The 6,520-nt window shown below is 39.0% G+C and overlaps 1 non-coding gene across 1 annotated transcript; it reads right to left on the minus strand.

The window, feature by feature from the left end:
* Positions 1 to 1,116: 1,116 nt before the first annotated feature.
* On the minus strand, positions 1,117 to 1,223 carry LOC112534233. Its single transcript, XR_003078534.2, has one exon. It is a non-coding gene; the product is annotated as a small nucleolar RNA R71 (small nucleolar RNA).
* Positions 1,224 to 6,520: the final 5,297 nt, after the last annotated feature.

A 6,520-nucleotide genomic window follows, 5' to 3' on the forward strand; every position in this document is an offset into this window, starting at 1 on the left:
ATCTGTAATACTATGATAGGAAGAGATTCCATTAGGTTAGTGCAGATTTAGGAACTCAGTGAGCTCGAGAGAGGAGCAGAGTTTGATTCAGGATTTAGGCACGGGTGGGCAAGATTGACAGTTTATAAAATCGACCTTAGAATTCCATCACTTAGGTCCCCTTTAGGTTTGCTTCTTTATTACGGTTGTTTTTTTTTTATTGTCAGTTGATGTTCTTCCTTTATTTGCATTCATAAGCATTAGTTAACTAATTCAGACTTCTCACACCTTATTTCAGATTAAATAACATGACAAATAGTAATAACTTTAGGTTTACCCGATCTCTAGGGATACGACTTTGATACTCACTAGTGTTAGACCGCATCGATAGGTTCACTACCTTAAGTGTAGGTTGCATAAGTAGCCCATCAAGTTTTTAGCGTCGTTGCCGAGGACAGTAACGGTAAACTAGAGTGAATTGTTTCTGTGTTAATTTAGTCATTATCTGTTTATTCGTTCATTCTTTATTTTTTTATTATTTTATTTTATTTTATTACTTTTGTTGATTGGTGGTTGTTTGGTTTTCTGTTTCAGGTAGTTTATGACCAGGAGCTCTAACCCTGATCCCATAGCACCTTATTTGACCCGGAGCGCTCTCTCAGATTATTGAGACGATGTTTGCAGGCAGTTGAGGAGGAGGATGGAGTTACAGTTCAGGTTCAAGGAGTTGACGCGATGGAGAACCTCAACCCCCAGACCGATGACGATCAGAGGATGATGTACGAGTTTGCTCGACCATCTTTGGATGGGATGAAAACTAGTATAGTCAGACCTGCTGTAGTGGCCAACAATTTTAAAATAAAAGCCAACGTTATCCAGATGATCTAGTAGAGCGTGCAGTTTGAAGGATTTCCCAGCGAGGATCCCAATGCACATATCTCTAATTTTTTGGAGATTTGTGACACATTCAAGATAAATGGAACAACCGACGACGCCATTCGGCTGAGATTTTTTCCATTTTCCTTGAGGGACAGAGCTAAAAGATGGTTGCAATCCCTTCCACAATAAACGATTACTACTTGGAAGGCGTTGGCCGAAAAAAAATTTTATAAGTATTTTCCTCCCGCTAAAATTGCTAAACTTAGAAATGACATATCTTCTTTTGTGCAGTTTGATGATGAAAGCATGTATGATGCATGGGAGAGGTTTAAAGATCTTTTGAGATGCTGCCCACATCACGGATTGCCGGTGTGGATGCAGTTCGGACCTTCTACAAGGTTGAACCTTGCAACGAGGCAGATGGTGGATGCTGCAGCAGGTGGGGTGCTAAACAGTAAGACGCCCGAGCAGGCTCAGAACCTGATAGAGGAAATGGCCATGAACAACTATCAATGGCAATCCTCTAGGAGCCGACCAGGAAGATAGGAAGTGGTCAACCAAGTGGACTCTACAGCAGCCTTGGCAGCTCAGGTGGAGCTTCTAGCCAAGAAGATTGACCAACTCCAGATGCCGGTTCATGCAACGAACGTTGGCTGTGAGTTTTGTGGTAGTCTGCATTACAGTGCAAATTGTACTGCGGGAGGTATGTTTGCTTCTTCCTCTACTACTTTTCCATCTAATTCTGATATGTCTTCTGATGTTGAGCAGGTTGACTATATGGGGAATGCCCCAAGGCAGCAGAACGATCCTTACAGCAATACATACAACCCTGGGTGGCGCAATCATCCCAACTTCAGTTGGAGGAACAATAACGCTCAGGGTCCACCTGTTTTCAAAGACTTCATCAGCAGCCGCAGCAACATTCAGCTAGGCCTGCACAAGCTCCTCCTCTACCAGAAAAGAAGTCAAATTTAAAGGAGCTTATAATGGAGTTTGTGACGTCCACAGAGATGAGGTTCCGGCAAACTGATAGTGCACTTAGGAACCAGCAAGCCTCGATTCAGAACTTGAAGACACAGATTGGCCAAATCTCTAAGATGTTGTCTGAGAGGCAGCAAGGAGCGCTCCCGAGCACCACTGAGTCTAACCCGAGGGAGCACGTGAACGCCATCACTTTGCGTTCAGGTAAGTTAGTTTTAGCTCCTTCTAAGCGTGTTTTTGATGACGCCACTATTGATGTACAGGTTGAGGCGAGCAGTAAGGTTAGGGAACCTGAGGGAAGAAAGGTGAAATCAATTCCAGTCAGGGAATATGAACCTAAGATTCCTTATCCTGCTAGAGCTAAACAAGCAGAGGCGAAAGAGCAGTTCAGTAAGTTTTTAGATTTTTTAGACAACTGCATATTAACTTGCCTTTTATTGATGCATTGGAGCAGATGCCGAAGTATGCTAAGTTCTTAAAGGACATACTTAGCAGAAAAAGGAAGTTGGAGGAGGTCGCCTATGTTCAGCTTAACGAGGAATGCTTAGCGGTGTTTCAGAGAAGTTGCTAGAGAAACGTCATGATCCAGGGAGTTTCACTATTCCTTGTACTTTAGGTAATTTGTGTGTTGATGATGCATTAGCTGATTTGGGAGCTAGCATAAATGTCATGCCCACTAGTTTGTTTAATAAGCTAGGTTTGGGGGAGGCAAAATCCACTAGGATGTGCATTCAATTAGCTGACCGTTTTGTTAAGCTTCCTAGGGGAATTGTAGAAAATGTGCTAGTTAAGGTAGATAAGTTCATATTTCCTGTGGACTTTGTGGTTTTGGATATGGACAATGAGCATGGTGTACCATTAATTTTGGGGAGACCTTTCCTTGCCACAGCTAGAGCTAAAATAGACGTATTTGAGGGGAAGTTAGAACTTAATGTAGGGGATGACTGTGTCACTTTTAGTTTACCCTCATTTCATAGTTTTTCCACCGACCATGTTCATGCCATTTGTAGTATTGATGGAATTGATCTTGCATGTAATACATAACCAAAAGATGTACAAATGGATGATACTATACATGTTTCTTCCCCTATTAGTATGTGTTATTCATCTAAAAAAACAACTTGTATCAATATGAGACTTTGTGCTATGATAGACCCGAGAAGGATAGTTGCAAGTTTTTTTTTGAAAGGTCACTTAGCCAGAATTTGGAGTGGATGAATGGACATCCCAAATCGGTCCAGAGAGCGCCTCCTTGGTCATCTACCGCACACATCGGACCTTCTCATTGCGCTTATATGCCTCGAGCCCCAACTTACATTGAGCCTACCTTCTTAATTTGCCCGCAATGCAGGAATGCTGATGCAGAGTCCAGCTAGATGACTCGAACAAAAAGAAGCGCCTTTGGGAGACATTCTCGAATCTATTTTTGCTTTCTGAATTTTTGGACATTTTATTTTATTTTATTTTATGTAGTTATTTGTAGTTAGATATTTCAGTCTGTTTTTAGTGAGTTTGATTTTGAGGAGATGCTATCTTATTGAACCTTTTACTAGATGTTGCTTAGGATGTGTTTATTCTTGAGTTTTGCAGGAGTTAGCCTACTTGATGCTTGTACGTAATTTTGAGGACTAACATATTTTGAAGTGTTAAAGTACACATCAAGGGCAGTATCTAGTAGACTTTCTAGTTTTTATCTCTTTTTGTCGTCTTGTTTTTCTCTTAGTTTTCCAATTTCTTTTATGGACTCCTATAATTAGCTTCATTTTACGTATTTTATTCCTTTTATTTTAGAGTGCCTACCTTGTTCACACTAAGGACAGTGTTTTTCACGAGTGTGGGGTAGGAATCGTAGATTTGTGCAGGTACCAATTTTGTCTTTGCTATTTTTATCTTGTTTTAATTTCCCTTATTAATTGAGTCCATTCATTATTATTGTCCTTATCTTGAGTTTTATTTTAATCGAGTAGTGTTTAATTTTGGTACAGTGTTTGATCCTTGGCCATATTCTTGCATTACCTACATAATTTTCCAACAACTTTCAGCTTACTTTCCATAATTCTTCATATCCTACCATTAACCTGTTACAATCTGGCTTAAGACCCTTTGATCATGTTTATTGACTATTTCACAGTAGTGGAGATCGAATCTATAAGCAAGCCTATGGTAAGCACTTTGTTCTGTACTTTTGCGCTGAGAGCTTGGCAATATTCTTCTCACCTATATACACTTGTGTGTTTCGAGTGACATCTTGTAAGGCATGGTTCTTAAATTCTCACTTTAGATAGTTTATCATTTTAATTTTAGCAGCTTTATTAACTTTGTTCTTTGTCTCAAGGATTTAGTGATTTGGGGGTTTTAAGGAAATTCATCATGGAGTTTCGAGACTTGTTTTGAGTTAACCTTCTGCAATGTATTTGTTTGAGTCATTTGGTTTCTGTTTGAGGAGAGAGTTATTAAAGGCTTGAGGACAAGCAAACTCTCAAGTGTGGGGTAGTTTGATGTAGATGATTCTATGCATGTTTATTGACTGTTTATCAGTCGTTTATTCACGTATTTGAGTAATATTTATTCCTGTTTGATTGCATTGTGGTATGTTTATGAATTTTTCAGGTTTTCGGACTCCTCGATAGAGATTGATTGATTTATGGGTAGAAACCAAGCTATTTGGATGATTTACGCGTATTAGATGCTTATCGAAGTCGATTCCTTGTTGGCGCGCAGTTTTGAGGCTTTTGCACGACCTCCTCTGGACAATTTCAGAAATTTTGCATTTCATGGAGGTTGGTGCCCGTTGCACGGGCTGTGGCACGGCAAAGGTAGTTCTGTCTATAAATAGGAGCACGTAAAACGAGATGGAGTTCCGCTTCTGATTTTTGAATTTCTTTACGCATGCGACCCTTCACTTATGCACCTCTATTCTTGACATTTTGGGAGACCAACGTCAGTTCAAAGGATTGATTTGGAGGATTCAAGCAGAGATTGAAGTTTCTAGATGATTGACCGAGACATTCGAGATCCATACTTAAGGCTGGTTTCAGAATTGGCACTTGCGACATTCCCACTCCGATTCAATAGAAGAGCAGTTATATGTTTCATTTTCTTTTATGTTATTTATTTCCTTTTGTATTTGTTTCTTTCATTATGAGTAGCTAGGATTGCCGAATCCATTGGGGTTCATCTTTGTTGATGGTTTGTGTTTAAATATTGGATTTTTTATCTCCCATTTTTGTTATCTTCTTACTGTTAAGTAATAAAATTTGATTCAATTAATTTGAGACGTTAAATTAATTGTCTTTTGGGTTGTTTCTTGACATTGAGAAATGCTTTTTACAACTGGAAATTAAATAGTAAGAACTGGTAATTAACACTTAGAGATAAGGTTAATTCACTCGCCGGATTAAGAATTAACAACTCTTAATAGTTCTAAATCACGCTTAATGCTAATCTGTAATAATCTGATAGGAAGAGATTCCATTAGGTTAGTGTAGATTTAGGAACTCAGTGAGCTCGAGAGAGGAGCGGAGTTTGATTCAGGATTTAGGCACGGGTAGCAAGATTGACAGTTTATAAAATCAACCTTAGAATTCCATCACTTAGATCCCCTTTAGGTTTGCTTCTTTGTTACGGTTGTTTTTTTTTTTTATTGTCAGTTGATGTTGTTCCTTTATTTGCATTCATAAGCATTAGTTAATTAATTCAGACTTCTCACACCATATTTTAGATTAAATAACATAACAAACATTAGTAACTTTAGGTTTACCCGATCTCCAGGGATACGACCTTGATACTCACTAGTGCTAGACCGCATCGATAGTTTCACTGCCTTAAGTGTAGGTTGCATAAGTAGCCCATCAATTACCCTTATCTCTAAGTGATCATTAACCAGTTCTTGCTATTCAAATTTCTAATTACTAAATGAATTTCTCAATTACATAAAGCAATCTAAATACCACAACTCACAACGTCTCATGAATAATGTGATTTCTCATTAATAATGAAAGCAAGAAGAGACAAGCATTGATAATCAAAATCTCATGAGCATTAGAATCAATCCAACAACATAGGAACCCCAATGGGTTTAACAAATTTAGTTACTCATATTAATAAGCAACACAAAGTAAAGAACATATTCATAAAAGTAAATTGAAGGCATGTACATCCTTCTTCTTCAAGTTGGATGAAAAACCCTAAATTCCCAATTCAGAATGATAAACCCTAATTTGCCTCTTAAATGCCTCGAATCTCCTCTTGATCTTCAATTTGATGTTAAAAATAATGTAATCCTTCCTTCAATATATGAAATGGTCTTCTAAAGTCGAGTATTGAAGTCTGGAAAAGATGGCTTATGCTTGTGTTTGTGAAATCAGGTCAGAAAATCGAACCCTCATTCAATAAATCATATTTGCCTATATAAATCTCTCAGCACGGTCATGGTCAAGCCCGTGCTGATCAACACGTTCGGATTCCAGGCCGTACTGAACATCCGCATCCTATAACTTATGGTTTCTTCCTGGGCCTGCCCTCGCCGGTGCTGAGCCACCACGGGCCATGGTGGAGGCTGTGGTGGCTTCGGAAACCATGCCAAAATGGCACTCTTGTAGTTCAAGTTTTGATGGTTCAGCATGGCCAGAGTCCAGGCCGTGCTCAACCTTGGGATGCTAGTCCTTGCTCAATTTTGATG

This window comes from Ricinus communis, chromosome 1 (assembly GCF_019578655.1).
Source record: "Ricinus communis isolate WT05 ecotype wild-type chromosome 1, ASM1957865v1, whole genome shotgun sequence".
In the NCBI taxonomy this organism is placed as follows: Eukaryota; Viridiplantae; Streptophyta; class Magnoliopsida; order Malpighiales; family Euphorbiaceae; genus Ricinus; species Ricinus communis.